General features: G+C 45.5%; 1 protein-coding gene and 1 pseudogene across 2 annotated transcripts in view; both read left to right on the top strand.

Moving 5' to 3' along the window:
• Positions 1–19,695, top strand: part of PDPK1 (3-phosphoinositide dependent protein kinase 1) — a gene marked incomplete at both ends in the record, with an annotated part of 90,236 nt that overhangs the window by 6,326 nt on the left and 64,215 nt on the right. The gene's annotated exons all lie outside the window — the stretch shown is intronic.
• On the top strand, positions 2,749–3,625 carry LOC308267901 (large ribosomal subunit protein uL15m-like; annotated as a pseudogene). Its single transcript has one exon. The product of its transcript is annotated as a large ribosomal subunit protein uL15m-like (transcript).

Below are 19,695 nucleotides of genomic sequence, written 5' to 3'. Positions count from 1 at the left end.
AGAGGATCTCAGTTCATGGACAGCCTCAGCTACTTAGTGAGGCCCTCTGTAACTTAGTGAGACCCTCTTTCAAAATTAAGAATAAAAAAAAAGGGCCGGGCGTGGTGGCGCATGCTTGTAATCCCTGTGCTTGGGAGGCAGAGACAGGAGGATTGTGCAGGTTCGAAGCCAGCTGCGTGCGCTGGCTTAGGAGACCCTGTTCCCAAATAAAAATGTAAAAATAGGTCTGGGAGTGTAGCCCGGAGGTAGAAGGGCTTCCAGGAACCCCAGTACCAACACACACACACACAAAAAAAAAAAAAGGGCAGGGGGTGTAGCTTGGAGGTCGAATGTCCCTGGGTTCCATCCCCAGAACCGCCAAAAAAAAAAAAAAAAAAAAAAGAAATTCCAATTCCAAGTTATTTTGAATGTGTTAAGCAAAATACTCAGCAGTTTTGACTGACTCTTTTTGGCTTTAGGTCCTTATCAGAACGCCCGATTTAGGGTTGTGTTTAAATAGTTGGATTACACACAGGCCAACAAAAGGTCGACTACAATGGTGCAGATTTTATGGGTGAAGAACATGGGTAAGCCTTTCAAAGCCCCTTCTGAGTGTGAGTACATGGTTTCCACTTGGAGATTTGCCGAGGGGCCTGACAAAGGTGGGTGTGTGGTTCCTGGATGGTGCCCGGACTTCATTCTGCAGACCAGATTGGTGCCCTCTGTCACTGGCCCATTCTGTGTTTCAAATCATCTTGCAGCCTATTGGGAACTAAAATATGTTAAAAATGCGGTTTGAAAGCCTGTCCAGGGCCAAGGATGTTGGTTCTGGAGCTGTGGGTCTTCTGAGCGCCTGGTGGACTGTCACAGGTCTGCCTGCCTCAGAGAGGGCTAGCATCTCAGGAGGGCTTTGATCAGAATTCACTCAGCCAGGAATGGTGGCTCATGCCTATAACCCCAGTATTTGGAAAGCTGAGATAGGAGAATCACAGGTTTGAAGCCAGCCTCAGCAACTTAGTGAGGCTCTCGAGTAACCTAGTGAGACCCTATTTTCAAATACAGGGGGAAAAAAATTGGGCTGGGAATGTAGCTTGGAGGTAGAATGCCTCTGAGTTTAATCCCGGGTAACACATACACATGCACACACGCACACTAGTAATTCACTGAGTTAAAGATGTCGCTTTCATGATGCATTTGTTGTTAAAGGCCTGTTCTTTGGCTCGTTCTTTCTAGGAACTGACTTTATTGCAGTAAGAAGTTGTAGCTCCAAGTGACAGCTGTGTATTGGATTCTGTCAGAGAAAGATGATAAAATTTTCAAGGGAAGACTTGAAGCTCCCTGAAATTTTTACTAAGTGCTTTGACCTGGAGTGGAAACTAGTCAGAAAAGGGGAGTGAGCTACTATACCTTCTGCATCTGAGTCCTGGGTGTGGTCCCTTGCTGGATTGGAGAGGTCTTCAGTGCGGAGGGCTTGGTCATAGTGCCGCTAGGCTGTGTCCCTCCAGGGAAGGTGTGATGTGCGGCCTTCCATCCTCCATGCTGTGGCCATTGCCCTTTCCTTCTTCCTTCATTCCAAGGCCTTGCTGGTGCCTCTCCAGCAGCCACCCTCCGCCTTGCTTCTTCCTCGGAGGGTCCTTGCCTCAGATGCTGGCCGTGGCTCTTTTTCTAGACTGCACATCCAAGGACTGTCCAGGATGTTTGTAGCCTCCCTGCTCCTGGTAGGTCTTGTCGTCTTCTTTGCCTGAAGAAATTCCCTTCTGTGGAAACCCCGGCGGTGTACTGAACATTCTGCTTTGTAGTGGCCGTCCCTTCCCCAGGCCTTCTGTTTTATTGTTTTTTTCCTTCTCTTTAGTGGCACTGGGGATTGAACTCAGTAGCTGTATTTGTTATGTTGAGTAAGGTCTTGCTGGGTTGCCCAGGTTGTTCTTGAACTTGGGATCCTCTTGCCACAGCCTCTCCAGTAGTTGGCATTACAGACATGGACCGTTGCCCTTAGCTTAGCTTCCCTAAGACAGGCTCTGGGCTTGTTGTGGCCTTGGCTTTGGGCTCAGATCCTCTAGGTGGTTTTTTTTGGTTCCTTTTCTCACTGTCTCCTCATGGTTAGACCTGGGCACCCTGTGTTGTATTGTTCATGCACACATGCTTGTCTCACTGTTTTTTCTCCTCCTCCTCTTCGCCCCCCTCTGTTATTTTGCAGAACTGAGTGAGGGTTGAAACTAGGCATGTTCTATCCCTGGGCTACACCATAGCCCGTTTTACTTTTGTTTTTGAAACGGACTTGGTAAATTGCTGAGGCTGACCATGGACCTGTGATCCTCCTGTCTCATTCTCCCAAGTACTGGGATTACAGGCGTGTCCACCATGCCAGGCTCCAGGTGGGGATAATAGGCGTGTACCACCATGCCTGTTTTTTTTTCTTCTTTTTTCTCTGTACTGGGAATGGAACCCAGGAGCATTCTACCTCTGAGGTATACTCCTAGCCCTAATTTTTATTCTTTATTTTGAAACAGGGTCCTAAAGTTTATTATTTAGTCAAAATCTCCAATTTTTTTTTTTTTTATGGTACTGGGGATGGAACTCAGGGTCTCACTGAGTTGCAAAGGGCCTCACTAAGAAGTAGCTGAAGCCGTCCAGGAACTGTGATCCTCCTGTCTCAGCCTCCCAAATGCTGGGATTACAAGCGTGCGCCACCACGCCTGGCTCTCCATGTCTGGTTTTTTAAAAAGTTCTGAGCCTGCGACCTGCAACCTTGTGGTGCCCAGCTCGGGCATGGCGGCCTCTGGGTATGCAGATGGCGCCCTGGACCTGCTGCGGGCCTCGCCACGCGTGAGCCTGGCCAACTTGAAGCCCAGTCCTGGCTCCAGGAAACGGGAGAGACGACCGAGAGATCGGAGAAGAGGTAGAAAATGTGGCAGAGTCCATAAAGGAGAAAGGCAGAGAGGAACCCGGCCCCGACTGGGCTTTGAGGGAGGCCAGACTCCATTTTACATCCAAATTCCCAAATATGGATTTAATGAAGGACACAGCTTCAGACACCAGTATCAACCTTTGAGCCTCAGGAGGCTGCAGTATCTTACTGACTTGGGTCGAGTGGATCCTACTCAACCTATTCACCTAAGCCAGCTTGTGAATGGGAGAGGTGTGAATGTCCAGGCACTGAAAAGGGATTATGGCATCCAGCTTGTCGAGGGGGGTGTGGACATCTTTCGTGCAAAAGTGAGTATTGAAGTGAAGACGGCTTCAGAACTAGCCATCGCTGCAATAGAAAAGAATGGTGGCGTGGTTACCCCGGCCTTCTACGACCCAAGAAGTCTGGGTGTCCTGTGCAAACCTGTCCTGTTCTTTCTGTGTGGACAGCCCATTCCCAAACGAATGCTGCCACCAGAAGCCCTGGTTCCATACTATACCGATGCCAAGAACCGTGGCTACCTGGCGGATCCCGCCCAGTTTCCTGAAGCAAGGCTTGAACTCGCCAAGAAATATGGTTACATCCTCCCCGATATCACTAAAGATGAACTCTTCAAAATGCTCAGTAAGTGGAAAGATTGAAGGAAGATCTTTAGTTTTGCTCCAGGCTGGGTGGTGAACATGGCAGATAAGAAAATTCTCAAACCCGCAGAATCTCCTCAAGTACTATAACTCCTGAGTTCCCTTCCAGGAAGCAGAGTTGTTGAAAGCTGCAGGAAAAGGAACCAGTGTGTGGATTTCTCATTGCCTCCCCAAATGTATAATTATCCTGCAGTTGATGTTATTAATGTAATCATTTTTTTCATTTTCATCTAAAAATAATATGCAGGAAACAAGGAAAAAAAAGTTCTGATATAGGGTCTTGTTGATTTGACCAGGCTGATATCAAACTTGGGGTCTTCCTGCCTCAGTAACAGATTATAGGCCTGCACCACGTTGCTTCTGAATCTTTTGGCTAAGATCAAGTGTAGTATAGGTGTGTGTCACTCCAGCCAGTTTAAATTAGTAATGTATGTTTGTTACAAGTAATGAATCAGTGTTAATACATAAACCAAAGTTGATTATTATTATTATTATTGTTGTTGTTGTTGTTGTTTTGCTGTACTAGGGATGGAACCCAGGGGCATTCTACCTCCAAGCTATATCCCCAACTCTATTTTTTTTTTTTTTGCTGGTCTGGAGATGGAACCCAGGGTCCTTCAACCTCTCAGCTACACCTCCTGCCCTATTTTTTATTCTTTATTTTGAAACTGGGTCTCACTAATTTCGGAGGGCCTCACTAAGTAGCTGAGGCTTTCTGCGAACCATGATCCTCTGGTCTCAACCTCCCGAATCCTGGGATTGTGAGCGTGTGCCACCATGCCTGGCTCCCAACGTTTATTATTTAGTCAAAAATCTCCTAGGGTTTTTTTTTTTTTTTATGGTACTGGGGATGGAACTCAGGGGCTTTCTACCTCCAGGCTACAACTCAGCCCTGTTTTTTCTTTTTTTTTGTGGGGGGAAACAGGGTCTCACCAATTGCTGAGGCTGTCCTTGACCCTGTGATCCTCCTGTCTCAACCTCCCAGCTATTGGGATTACAGGCATGCACCACCACGCCCAGCTCAAATCTACTAGTTTTTAGTTTAATGTTCTTCTGTTCCAGGAGTCTATCCAGGACATATTACATTTAGTCATCATGCCTCCTCAGTCAGTCAGTCTGTCTGTCTGTCTGTCTGTCTGTCTGTCTCTCTCTCTCTCTCTTTTGCAGGGGCTTACTGGGGATTGAACCCAGAGGCATTCTACCTTTGAGTTACTACCCCAGCCCTTTTTTAAAAAAAAATTTTTTTTTTGTTCTGAAGTAGGTTCTCACTAGGTTGCCAAGAATCTTGCTGTTGCTGAGTCTAGACCTGTGATCTCTTGTCTCAGCCTCTCAAGTTCTGATGTTGTGGTATTGTGTGCCACCACTCCTGGCTCTCAGGCTCCTCTTGCTATGACAGTTTCTTAGACATTTATTATTGGCTTTTTTTTTTTTTTAACTACTGGGGATTAAATCCAGAGACATTCTACCTCCAAGCTACACCCTGACCTGGATTTTATTCCTATTGGAAATGGTTTCACTGGGTTGCCAAGAGCCTGGCTAAGTTACTGAGGCTGTCTCCTGTCTCAGCCTTCCAAGTACTTGGATTACAAGTGTGCGCCACCCTGCCTGGTGTGACATTTGTTGTTTTTTGATGACCTTGAGGTCATTCTTTGAGGAACACTGGTCAGGTATTATAGAAGCTTCTCTATTGAGATTTATCTGGTGTTTTTCTCATGATTAGACAAGGGTTATGGATTTTGGTGAGAAACATCAGGGAGGTAAAGTTATTTTTATCATATTACAAGGGGCCATGTTATCAAAGTGATGTATCACTGTTAATGTTAACCTTGATGACCTGACTTAGGCAGCATATGTCAACCTTCCCCACCATGAAGTTACTGTCCCCCACGCATTTCCATACTAGACCCTTTGGAAGACGGTCACCATGTGTAGTCTACACCTAGTAAGTGGAGAACTAGGCTCTCTTCATTTATATTTTTTGTGAGTATATGAATCTTCATACTATGAGCATGTTTACTAATCATAAATTAACAGTCTCAGTTCATGGCTGCAATGGCACATAGATTCTCTATAGGTTTAGGGCATTCTAAAAATCATAAATGGCTGGGCGTGGTGGCGCACGCTTGTAATTCCCGCGCTTGGGAGGCTGAGACAGGAGGATCACACAGGTTCAAAGCCAGCCTCAGCTACTTAGTGAGGCTCTCAGCAACTTAGTGAGACCCTGTTTCCAAATAAAATATAAAATACGTCTGGGAGTATAGCCCGGAGGTAGAAACCCTGGGTTCCACCCCCAGTACTGAAAAAATAAAAATAAAAATAAAAATCATAAATGAAAAAAAGAAGATAATGGTTTATATTCTTTGTCTGTGAAATTTTTGCCTCTGAAAAGGGAGATGCCAGATGTTGTGGCACACGCTTGTAATCCCAGCATTTGGGAGGCTGAGACAGGAGGATTCTGGTTCACGGATAGCCTCAGCTACTTAGTGAGGTCCTCTGCAACTCACTGAGACCCTATTTCAAAATAAACAATAAAAACTAGGGGTAGGAGTATAGCTCAGAGGTAGAATGTCCTTGGCTTCCATCCCCAGTACCAAAAAAAAAAAAAAAAAAAGGGAGATGACTAGGTATTGTTTGCGTAACTGAGTGACAGAACATTTAGTTATATTGAGGTTTTTTTTTTTTTCCCCTGGCTGGTTACATTGAGATTTAAAGTTAAAAGTAGCCGGGCATGGAGGTGCACGCTTGTAATCCCCGTGCTTGGGAGGCTGAGACAGAAGGATCGCACAGGTTCGAAGCCAGCCTCAGCTACTTAGAGAGGCTCTCAGCAATTTTGTGAGACCCTGTGTCAAAACAAAATATAAAATAGGTCAGGGGCGTAGCCCAGAGGTAGAGGCCCCTGAGTTCCATCCCCAGGACCACAATAAATGAATGAATGAACGAATGAATAAATGAAGTTAAAAGTAGAAGCCAGGCGTGGTGACACACGCTTGTAATCCCAGCATTCGGGAGGCTGCGACTGGAGGATCGCGGTTCGCAGACAGCCTCAACTACTTAGTGAGGCCCTCCACAACTTAATGAGACCCTGTTTCATAATAAAGAATAAAAAATAGAGCTGGGAGTGTAGCTTGGAGGTCCAATGCCAGACCCGCAAAAAAAAAAAAAAAAAAAAAAAAGAAAAAAAAATTAAAAGTAGACCCGGGTATGATGGCACACACTAATCCCAGTACATGTGAAGCTGAGACAGGGGTATCTCGATTGGTGGACAGCTTCAGTTCCTTAGTGAGATCTTCTGCAATTTATGAGACCTTGTTTCAAAATAGAAAATAAAAGAGCCATCCATCCTGGTGGCACAGGTCCAGTTTTGTAATCCCAGCATTTGGGAGATTGAGACTAGAGGATCACCATTATCAGTCAGCTTTTAAGCCCTTTGCAACTCAGTAAGACACTGTTTCAATATAAAGAATAAAAGGTAAGCTGGGCATGGTGGCACACACTTGTAATCCCAGCATTCAGGAGGATGAGACTGGAGGATTGTGGTTCACAGACAGCCTCAGCTACTTAGTGAGGCCCTCTTCAATTTAGTGAGACCCGGTTTAAAATAAAGAATAAAAAATAGGGCAGGGGGTGTAGCTCGGAGGCCAAATGCCCCTGGGTTTCATCCTCAGACCCCCCCCCCCAAAAGGGATAAAAGGTGGGTGTGCACCAGCTTGGGAGGCTGAGAAAGGAGGATAACACAGGTTCGAAGCCAGCCTCAGCTACTTAGTGAGGCTCCCAGCAACTTAGACCCTGTTTCTAATGAAATATAAAAATAGGTCTGGGAGTATAGCCCAGAGGTTGAAAGCCCCTGGGTTCCATCCCCAGTAGCACCCTCCCCCCCCAAAAAAAAAAAAAGAAAATAGGACTGGGGGGCGGTTAGGGATATAGCTCAGAGGTAGAAATAGAGCTGGGGGTTTAGCTCTGAGGTATAATGCCCCTGCGTGGGCTGGGCATGGTGGTGTACGCTTGTAATCCCAGCATTTGGGAGGCAGAGACCCGAGGATCAGGGTATCAGGGTTTGCAGACAGCCTCAGCTATTTAGTGCAACTCAGGGAGACAGTTTAAAAAAATAAAGAGAAGCCGGGCGTGGTGGCACATGCTTTTAATCCCAGCCTTCGGGAGATTGAGACCAGAGGATCACGGTTCGTGGACAGCCTCACCTACTTAGGCCCTCCGCAATTTAGTGAGATTTTGTTTCAAAATAAAGAATAAAAAACCAAAATAGGGCAGGGGTTGTAGCTCAGAGGTCAAATGCCCCTGGGTTCCATCCTCAGACCCACACACACACAAAAAAAGCCGGGGGTGATGGCACACGTTTATAATCCCTGCATTTGGGAGGCAGAGACAGGAGGATCGCGCAGGTTCGAAGCCAGCCTCGCTGGCTTAAGAGACCCTGTTTCCATATAAAAAAATATAAAAATAGGTCTGGGAGTGTAGCCTGGAGGTAGAAGGGTTCCATCCCCAGTACAAAAATAAATAAATAAATGAATAAATAAATAAGTATATTTAAAAATAGGGCTGGGCGTGTAGCTCAAGGAATAGCTGCTCTGGGGTTCAATCCCCAGTACTGCAAAAAAAAAAAAAAAAGTAGTCTCCATGTCAGGATGGTACCTTGTATCTGTGTTTGCAGCAAGAAGGGTTTATTTTGTTATTTTTGTTATTTTTGGTGGTGCTGGGGGTGGAACCCAGGGGCTTTCTACCTCCAGGCTATACTCCCAGACCTATTTTATATTTTATTTGGAAACAGGGTCTCACTAAGTAGCTGAGGCTGACTTTGAACCTGTGTGATCCTCCTGTCTCAGCCTCCCAAGCGCAGGGATTCCAAGCGTGCGCCACCATGCCTGGTGCAAGAGGGTTTAGATACTGGCTTCCTGACAGAAGGTGGATATCTGTTGTGGAGGATGTTGGTGCTGGCCCAGCTGTGCTCAGCTTCTTCCTGGTGAGCTTGTGTGCTGTTCTGAGGTTAGGGTGCTTGCCCTCGGTAGACAGTACTTTGCGGCCTGACTTCTGGGATTGAGAGAGATGGATTTTCTGTCCAAACATCAGCACACAGGTTGTCCTCAGTGTGGTACTCACCTGAGGTGAATTTGCAGGAGACTTTCTAGCTTCTCTTGTGAACTGCAGGGTGAGTGGGCAGCCTGGGCCTGTAGTTTTGGAGCTGCAGCCTGGGGGAACTGGGCCTGAGTTCACCAGATGTCACGGTTGTCCTGGCACCTCTCCTTTAGACTTTTTCTTTATATTCCTCAAGACCTACCTGACCCTTATATTTCAAAGCCATTGGTTTCTTTGTATATTAAACACCTTTCTGTGAAGTATTTTTGCTTTGTTTTGGTTTGGTTTTGCAGTACCAGGGGTTGAACCCAGGGGCATTCTACAAGTTACACCTCCATTCCTATTTTATTTTTTTTTTGAGGTATTGGGGATTTAACTCAGGGGCATTCTACCAGTTCCATTTTTTATTCTCACTTTGAAACAGGGTCTCACTAAGTTGTGGTGGGCCTTAGTAAGCATCCGAGGCTGGCCACGAACCTTTGATCCTCCTGTCTCAGCATCCCAAGTACTGGGATTACAAGCGTGCACCACCATGTCTGGCTTCTTGTGAAGTTTTGACCATCAAATCTATATATCTTGATTAGTAGCATTTAGTATTGAGCACAAGTGCTGTGAGCTGAGGCCTACCACGTTGGACCTGTTCCTGGAACTGTGGCGGATGAGGCCTGTCTTCAAATGGCCACACCTGAGTTCCAAACCTGTAGAAGAGCCCTGACTTAGAGCGCCACCCAAGGCAGCCGCCTACCCAAAGGAGGTCACTCCTGAAGTCCTGAGGATTGTGTCACCCAGCAGCCCCTCTGAGCCAACGCTGCTCCCTTCTTGGCAGAGGGGCCAGCTCTGGTGAGCTTTGCCATGCGGGGCGAGGCCCGAGAGGGCTTTTCCCCACCCTTGGCTTTGGTCTGACTTCTCAGATACCCTGTGGTGGAAAGAGGCACGTGTTCCATGTGGAGGTGGGGCCACGTGCAGTCACAGCCACCGCCCCAGGACAGGGTGATTGTGTAGCTGTGACCCTGGGGTTCTCTGTACGCAGCCTGAACAGTTCTAGGTTCGGGTTTCTAGCATGGGCCCATGCCTGGTGCTGATGCCTGGGTGCTGAGTGAGAGCCCCACATCCTAGATGGGACAGGCTATACTGAATGTCAGAGCCAGCAAGTGCCTGTGACACTTGCCACTTTAGCCAGTGCCTGGTGGACTTCTCTTTTGGGAAGCAATGGGGACAGACCAGTCCAGGAGGATCATATGAGTACTAGCTTTACTCCACTGTTTCTCAGGAAGGTGTGCACTGAAGAGCCACAGCAGCCAAGGGAGGCAGGTGCCTTAGAAGCTGAGAAGCATGATCTCTGCTCATTTCTGGGCCGGCTGCTGATGCTTGACTTCCTTGAGGGTGAGCGCTCGGCTGCCCTGCCTCTTCTGCGAGTGGGCTGTGACTCACCTGGCCCCAGGTGAGAACATTCTCTGCTAGCTCTGCTCACCATCTCAGAAGCGCCAGCATTTACCATGTGCATTTTACATTGTCAGCTCATGCTCTTTGGCAAGCTTTTTTCATTGGTCAAAATTATAGTCTTTTTTAATAACTGTATGTAAGTAGCTGGTTATTATCAGATATATAATTTTTATTATTTTATTATTTGTGGTATTGAGGATTGAACCCAGGGGTATTCTGCATTCGAGCTTCATCCCCAGCCCTTTAAAAATTTTTTCTTTTCTTTGGAAACAGAGTTTCTCTAGGTTGCGGAGAGCCTCATCATGTTGCTGAGGCTGGCTGCGAACCTGTGATCCTCCTGTCTCACCCTCTCAAGTATTGGGTGATCCACCACACCTGGCTTGGTATACAATTATTTATTTATTTATTTACTTATTTTTTGTGGTAATGAGGATGGAACCCAGGGGCATTCTACCTTTGAGCTACGCCCCCCAGCTCTATTTTTTTTTTTCCTATTTTTTATTTTGAAACAGGATCTCACTGAGTTGCAGAGGGCCTCGCTAAGTAGCTGAGGCTGTCCAAGAACCTGGATTCTCCTGTCGTAGCCTCCTGAATGCTGGGATTACGAGCATGCCACCACATCCGGCTGGTATACAATTTTTAAAATGTGCTTCTACATATCGATTTTATTTGCAAATTCATTTCATTCTCATTCCAAAAATAATCTCTTAATATAAATGGATTTTGACTTGGAGTCTTAGCCTACTCTCCTAAGCTGATGTTTCTGACACTGAGCACTGTGTGTCTAGGCAGGGGAGTGAGGAAGGTGGGTGGTTCAGAAGTTAGTATGAACGGAATGAGTTTCACACTCCTAGCCTGAAGAAATTCTTGGGTGAAAAAGACCTCTACTAGGGAGGTTGAAGCAAAAGCATCAGAAGTTTCAGGCCATCCTGGGCAACATAATGAGACCCTACCTCAAAATAAGAAATAAAAAAGGCTGAGGATATTGCTTAGTAGTAAAGTGCCCCTAGGTTCAATCTCACCAATGGGGGGTCTGTGTATGCAACTTGGGGGATAGCCTGCGTGGCCTGTGAGCCTTGCCAGCCAACTCCCATTTCTGCCCCAGAGCCTGAAGAGGAAGCGCCACCAGCCTGACATTCCAAGGGGTTTCTGAGGGCAGGAGTGGTGCCCTCCCAGGGGAGGTGTCGAGCCTTAGCGGGGCTGCTCCAGAGGGCTGTGCACTAAGGACTGGCCTGGGGTAAACCCACCAGGTGGCCAGGGGAGGCCCAGAAGACAGAGGGGAGGGGCCATCTGGTTGCCCGAGCAGGAATTGGCACTAGAGGGGAAGGAGTTCCCTGTAGGAAGCGCTGTTTTATGCGACTAGGATGACTAAATAGGTCCTGCTTGCCTGCTACAGCTGGTTTCGCATGGAGATTGGGTTGGTTTCCAAACTCTGAGACCTTTGGGCAGTAAAAGCTAAAGAAGTTGATGGTATTAAGAAATTTATACTAAACCTTTTCCATACCAAGTTTGTTTATTTAACTTTTGAGCATATTGTTTTTCTTTCTTCAGTAGCCCTACATTCTTCAAATTGTTGTTGAACACTGATGCTGAGTCAAGTGTCTTATGACCTAGGATGTTTTCAGATCCTGTAAGTTTGTGTGAAGCTATCAAGATAGCTTCCAAAAGATCACTTTTAAATAAACGATTAGCCAGGCGTGGTGGCACATACTTGTAATCCCAGCATTTCCGAGCCTGAGACAGGAGGATCATGGTTTGTGAACAGCCTCAGTTACTACTTAGGCCCTTTGCAACTCAGTGAGACCCTGTTTCCAAATAAAGAATAAAAAATAGGGTGAGGTTATAGCTCGGATATAGAATGCCCTGGGTTCCATCTCCAGTACTGCAATAAATAAATAAATAAACAAACAAATAAATAAATAAATAAGAAAGAAAGAAATAAGCCGGGCGTGGTGGCGCATGCGTGTAATCCCCGCACTTGGGAGGCTGAGACAGGAGGATCACACAGGTTCGAAGCCAGCCTCAGCTACTTAGTGAGGCTCTCAGCAACTTAGTGAGACCCTGTTTCCAAAAATAGGTCTGGGAGTATAGCCCGGAGGTAGAAAGCCTCTGGGTTCCATCCCCAGTACCACAAAAAATAAATAAATAAAAATAAATAAATAAATAGGAAATAGGGCTGGGGCAATGGAGCTCGGAGGTAGAATGCCCCTGATTTCATCTCCAAAATGCAAAACAAACAAACAAACTGCAAAACAAACAAACAAACAGACAAACTTTATTTTTGAATACTTGGAATTCTCATAACACCTCTGCCCAACTTCCTCTAACATTAACACCTTTCAAAACCACCATGCAGCCGGGGTGGTAGCCCACGCTTGTAATCCCAGTGCTTGGGAGGCTGAGACAGGAGGATCGCACAGGTTTGAAGCCAGCCTCAGCTATTTAGTGAGGCTCTCAGCAACTTAGTGAGACCCTTTTTCAAATAAGTATAAAATAGGTCTGGGAATATAGTGTGGGGTTCAAAAGCCTCTGGGTTCCATCCCAGTACCACACACACACACACACAAAAACATGTATCTGTCAGAACTAAGCTATTCATGCTTGTAATCCCAGTACTTGGGAGGTTGAGACAGGCAGATCACAGGTTCACGGACATCCTCAGCTACTTAGTGAGGCCTTCCACAACTTAGTGAGACCCTGTTTCAAAATAAAGAATAAAAAATAGGGCTGAGGGTGTAGTTTAGAGGTAGAATGCCCCTGGGGGTCAATTTCCAGTACCACCTAATTAATTAATTAATTAATTAATTGAAGGGGTGCTGGGCATGGTGGTGCGTGCTTAGTACTTGGGAGGCTGAGCTAGGAGGATTGTAGGTTCGAGGACAGCTATAGCAAGTAGTGAGACTCACCAACCTAGTGAGACTCTTTTTCAAAATAAAAATAGGGTTGGGGGTGTAGCTCAGAAGTAGAATGCTCCTGAGTTCAACTACCGGTACAAAAAAAATATATATATAATATATATATTTATGATCACACTATCCCTTTTTTGGTTGTTGTTGGTGGTTCTGGGGGATTGAATTGGGGTGTTTTACCTCTGATCTGTGCTCCTAGCCCTATTTTATTTTATTTTATTTTATTTTATTTGGAAACAGGGTCTTGATAAGTTGCTGAGAGCCTCGCCAAGTTGTTGAGGCTGGCTGCGAACCTGTGATTCTCCTGAGTACTGGGATTACAAGCATGCGCCCCCATGTCTGGTTTGGTACCACACTACTGAGTAAACTATATATAGACCAGTTTGGAGTTTCAGCAGTTTTACCTCCAGTATCCTAGGTAGGTTCTGAATCCCACTCAGGGGATCACATCCCATTTATTCAGCACATTTCCTCAGACTCTTCTAATCTCTGACCTTCCATATTTCTTTATGACTTTGACCTGCTTTTGTTGTTGTTGTACTAGTGTACTAGGGATTGAACTAGGGTCTTGCACATGCTAAGCAAGCACACTTGTTTTTTGGGCGGTACTGGGAATGGAACTCAGGGGCATTCTATCTTCAAACTACACCCCATCCCTCTTTTTTTTTTTTTTTTGCGGGTCTGGGAATAGAACCCAGGGGCATTTGCCCTCCGAGCTACACCCCTATTTTTTATTCTTGTTTTTGAAACAGGATCTCTCTAAGTTGTGGAGGGCCTCATGAAGTAGCTGAGGCTGTCCACGAACCACAATCCTCCAGTCTCAGCCTCCCAAATGCTGGGATTACAAGTGTGCGCCATCACGTCTGCTCTATTTTGTATTCTTTATTTTGAAACAGGGTCTTACTGAGTTGCAAAGGCCCTCACTAAGTAGTAGCTAAGGATATCCGTGAACCGCGATCCTCCTGTCCCAGCCTCCTGAATGCTGGGATTACAAGCGTGCGCCACCACGCCTGGCTTCCCTACCAGTTCCTTATCCTCTCCTTTCCAGACCAAATCATAGGAAAATGTTTACTGAATGAATTTATTTTTATTTTTTTGTTTTTTTGCGGGTCTGGGGATGGAACTCAGGGGCATTAGACCTCTGAGCTACACCCCATGCCCTATTTTTTATTCTTTATTTTGAAACCAGGTCTCACTGAGTTGCAGAGGGCCTCACTTAGTAGCTGAGGCTGTCCACGAACCATGATCCTCCAGTCTCAGCCTCCCGAATGCTGGGATTACAAGCGTGTGCTACCACGCCCGGCTTACTGAATGAATTTAATTCCCAAGGAAAGGTTCATATTTAAGTGGTGTTTAAGTACTGTGACTTCATATCAGCAACTCAATTTTTCTTAGTTGTTAACTATATTTATTTATTTATTTATTATGATGATTTTTGTTTGTGGTACTGAGGATGAACCCAGGGGCATTCTACCTCTGAGCTTCACCCCCCACCCTTTATTCTTTATTTTTTTTGAAACAGGGTCTCACTAAGTTGCAGAGGGCCTAAATAGCTGAAGCTGTCTGCAAAGTAGGATCCTCTGGTCTCAGCCTCTTGAATGCTGGGGTTACAAGCATGCACCACCAAGTCTGGCTAGTTGTTGATTTTAACAGGTTAAATTATTAATGTTAGCCAAACAGAAGGTAAGAACTTATTAATAGTATTTTCTGAGGATAGAGTTTACTGAGAAAGCTTTTTTTTTTTTTTTTTTTATGGTACTGGGGTTCCTGGAAGCCCTTCTACCTCCGGGATACACTCCCATGGGCTACACTCCCAGACCTATTTTTACATTTTTATGTGGAAACAGAGTCTCTTAAGCCAGCGCGGCTGGCTCCGAACCAGCGCGATCCTCCTGTCTCCGCCTCCCAAGCGTGGGGATTACAAGCGTGCGCCGCCACGCCCGGCAGTGAGAAAGCTTTTAAATGCTTATTGATTCTAAATTTTACCGAGGGTTATGCAGCTGTGATATAAAATCTTAAGCCCATGGATTTGATTATCTTTGAAGTGGTCCTATGTTTCCGATAGAGCTCCAGTAGTTAATGATTTCTGCCTGCCACATGGATCTGCATTCTGAAGATATGAATTTATTTATCTGCTCTTCAGCAAATACTCCTTAGTGTCATTCACTCATTCGAGAAGAAGCCTTTTTGGAGTGAATGAACCTGGAGGTGCAAAAGGTCTGTGAGAGGGTCTGGGGGAATAGCTCAGTGAATGAGCATCGCCTAGCATTTGGAAAGCCCTGGGTCAATCCCCAGCACAGACAGAAGAAAAAAAGTTGTGAAACCATCCCCACTATCTAATTCTAGAACATTTCATCATGCAGATGTGGTGGCGCACACCTGTAATCCCAGTACTTGAGAGGCTGAGGCTGGAGGATCGAAGGTTTGAGGCCAGAAATTTGGTGTGTTGTTGTTGTTGTTGTTGTTGTTTTTTTTTTTTTTTTTGCAGCACTGGGGATGGAACCCAAGGCATTTTACCTCTGAGCTTTACCACCAGTTTGATTTTTTTCTTCTTTCTTTCTTTCTTTCTTTCTTTCTTTCTTTCTTTCTTTCTTTCTTTCTTTCTTCTTTCTCAGTGTTGGGGATGGAACCCAGGGGCATTCTACTTCCAAGCTACACCCTCAGCCCTATTTTTTATTCTTTTTTTTTGGTTGTACTGGGGATGGAACCCTTCTACCTCCAGGCTACACTCCCAGACCTATTTTATGTTTTATTTGGAAACAGGGTCTCTTAAGCCAGCGAGGCTGGCTTCAAACCTGCGTGATCCTCCTATCTCCACCACCCAAGTGCAGGGATTACAAGCATGTGCCACCACGCCCGGCTCTATTTTTTATTCTTTTTATTTATTTATTTATTTATTTATTTATTTATTTATTTTTTTTTTTTTTGCGGGTCTGGGGATGGAACCCAGGGGCATTCGACCTCCGAGCTACACCCCCTCCCCTATTTTTTATTCTTTATTTTGAAACCGGGTTTCACTGAGTTGCAGAGGGCCACACTTAGTAGCTGAGGCTGTCTGCGAATTGCGATCTTCTGGTCTCAGCCTCCCAAATGCTGGGATTACAAGCGTGCGCCACCATGCCCGGCTTATTCTTTACTTTGAAACAGGGTCTCACTGAGTTTCAAGGGGCCTCACTAAGTAGACGAGGCTATCTGCGAGCCGAGATCCTCCTGTCTTAGCCTCCCAAATGCTGGGATTACAAATGTGCACCACCACGCCTGGCTACCTGTTTGATTTTTTTTTCTTTTTCGGTACTAGGGATGGAACTCAGGGGCATTCTACTTCTGAGCTACACCTTCATTCCTATTTTTTATTCTTTATTTTGAAACAGGGTCTCACTGAGTTGCAAAGGGCCTTGCTAAGTAGATGAGGCTGTCCAAGAACCATGATCCTCCTGTCTCAGCTTCCCAGATGCTGGGATTACAAGCGTGGATCACTACTCCCATCTGATTTTTTATTTTTTATTTTGAAACAGAGTCTCACTAAGTTGTAGACGACCTCACTATGTAGCTGAGTCTGTCTACCAACCTACGATCCTCCTGTTTTAGCCTCTTAGGTACTGGGATTACAAGGGTGCACCACCACACCTGGCTTTTATTTTAATTACTTATTTTTGTGGTACTGGGAATGGAACCCAGGGGCATTCTACCTCCAAGGTACACCCCCAGCCCTATTTTTTATTCTTTATTATGAAACAGGGTCTCATCGAGTTTCAAAGGGCCTAAGTAGCTGAGGCTGTCTGAGAACTGTGATCCTCCTGTCCCAGCCTCCCAAATGCTGGGATTACAGGTATGCGCCATGGGTTTCACTAGGTTGCTGAGAGTATTGCTATGTTGCTGAGGATATCCTCCAACCTGTGATCCTTCTGTCTCAGCCTCCCAAGTACTGAGATTACAGGCTTGTGCCACCAAGCCTGGTCCCTTGCATTTGCTACATAATACTTGTTTCTGTGGGCCTGCCCTTTTCCCTGGCCTTGGACATTTACGCAGGTTGCTTCTAATTGTTTGGAGTAACCCCATTCCTTCCCCAGTAGTGCTGGGCTTAGGCCCAGGCTTTGTTCCACACTCCACTGCCCCCCAGGCAGGGGTGAGCAGTTATGCATGCCTGTGTTCTTTCTTTCTTTCTGTGCTGGAGATAGAACCCAGGAACATTGTGCCACTGTGCTACACCCTAGCCCTTTTAATGTTTTTATTTATCTTTATTTTTGAAGTATGATATTCTTCCACTTAGCTATACCCCCAATCTTTTTTTTTTTTTTTTTTTTTTTGGTACTGGGGATGGAATCCATAGGCATTCTGCCTCCTAGCTACACCTCCAGCCCTATTTTATTATCTTGTTTTGAAGCAGGGTCTCATTAAGTGGCTGAGAGCCTCATTAAATGGCTGAGGATGTTTGCAAACCTGCGATCTTCTGTCTCAGCCTAACAAGTACTGGGATTACAGGCATGTGCCACCATGCCCAGCTCCTATTTTATTATTTATTTGTTATTTATTTATTTATTTTGTGGTGCTGGTGATTGAGCCCAGGGGCATTCTACCTCTGTGTTACACCCCAGCCCTGTTTTAAAGTTTTTATTTTTAAACAGTCTTGCTAGGTTGATGAGTGTCTCACTACCTGATGAGGCTGTTGTTGAATCTGTAATCTTTCTGTTTCAGCCTCCTAACTAGTAGGATTACAGGTGTATGGTACCATGCCCGACTTAATTTTATTTTGAAAAAAGGTCTTCTGTCTGGTGTGGTGGCACATGCTTGTAATCCCACTCCTTGGAAGGCTTAGACAGGAGAATGGCAGGTTTGCGGCCAGCCTCAGCTACTTAGTGAGGCCCTCCACAATTTAGTGAGATCCTGTTTCAAATAAAGAATAAAGCCAGGCGTGGTGGTGCACCCCTATAATCCCAGTATTTGGGAGGCTGAGATGAGGATCATAGGTTCTCTGTCAGCCTCAGCAATTTAGCGAGACCCTCTGCAACTTAGACCCTGTTTCAAAATAAAAAAAAAATAAGACAGGTATGGTGGCACACGCTTGTAATCTCAGCTTTTGAGGGGCTGAGACTGGAGGATCGTGGTTCGTGGACAGCCTCAGCTACTTAGTGAGGCCCTTTGTAACTCAGTGAGACTGTGTTTCAAAATAAAGAATAAAAAATAGGGTTGAGGGTATAACTTGAAGGTAGAATGCCCTTGGGTTACATCCCCGTACTGGGGGGGATGTATATGTATATGTATATGTATATGTATATGTATATGTATATGTATATGTATATGTATATGTATATGTATATAGGATAGGGCCAGCGTATACCTCAGAAGTAGAATGCAAGCCAGGAGTGGTGGTGTACGCTTGTAATCCCAGTACTTGGGAGGCTGAGACAGGAGGTTTCAGGTTCGAGGCCAGTCTCAGCTATTTAGTGAGGTCCTCTGCAACTTAGTGAGATCTTGTTTCAAAATAAAGAATAAAAAATAGGGTTGGGGTTGTAGCATTGAGGTAAACTGCCCCTGGGTTCAATCCTCTGTGGGGAGCCATTAAAGGCTTTCCCCTAACTTAATATTGCTGACTCAGCTGGCTGTCCTTCGCCCAGAGTCAACAAGGTTTGGGCTCATGGAAAGTTCAGAATAAAAGGTCTGGGAGAAGATGAGATGGTGACGGTACGAGGTCCTGATGAACCTATCTGTAATATATGTGCTTTGGATTGGTCTTTATTGTATTCTGGTGGTGGTAGCACGAGGATGTTGATTGACCTGTGACTGTATAAATACCTCTGGAAAAACAAACCCAGCGTCGGCACAATAGAGAATACTGACCCAGGCGTAGTCGTCGACCCTTAGGAAATGTTGACCCAGGAACAGGGGTCGGCCAGTAGAGATAGTAGGCTGGTGGCTCCCCCACGTTAAAATAAATTAAATATTCTGAGAATCAAATTCTTAGAGATAAATTCTTCATCCTCACGCCTCTCTTCAGAACCTGTACTTTTGCCGGCTGGCTCCGGCAATCCTCAGTAACACACACACACACACACATACACATACACACACGCGCGCGCGCACGAAACAGGGTCTCACTAAGTTGCCATATATATTATTCTTTCTTTTTTTTTTTTTTTGCAGAACTGGGGGCTCTAATCCTGGGATTATGACTGTGTGCCACCACACCTGGCTATTTTTTATTTTTTATCTGAAACAGGGTCTTACTAAATTGTGAAGGCCTCACTAAGTAGCTGAGGCTGGCTGTGAACCTGTGATCCTCCTGTCTCAGCCTCCCAAATGCTGGGATGACAAGCATGTGCCACCATACCCGGCTCAACCTCATTTTATAGAAGAATAAATTTATGAAGCAGAGAGAGAATGGCTTGTCCAGGGTACGTTATAAGCCTAAAACTGGACCTTGGGTCTTGATTTTGCTGCCCTCTTTTCTTTTCTTTTCTTTTCTTTTCTTTTCTTTTTTTTTTCCTAGTCCTGGAGATGGACCCCATGGCCATTCTACCTTTGAGCTATACTCCAGCCCTATTTTTTAGTCTTTTATTTGAAAACGGGGTCTCACTGAGTTGCAAAGGGCCTCACTAAGTAGCTGAGGCTATCGGAGAAGCTCCTGTCTCAGCCTCCCAAATTCTGGGATTATAAGTGTGCACCACCGCGCCCCGATTGTTGCTTTCTTTTCCATGTGGAATCCTATGAGCTAGGGGAAAGAAGGGAT

Source organism: Muscardinus avellanarius, assembly GCF_963383645.1.
Source record: "Muscardinus avellanarius genome assembly, chromosome: 10".
Lineage (NCBI taxonomy): Eukaryota > Metazoa > Chordata > Mammalia > Rodentia > Gliridae > Muscardinus > Muscardinus avellanarius.
This window is presented reverse-complemented; position numbering and strand designations above follow the sequence as displayed.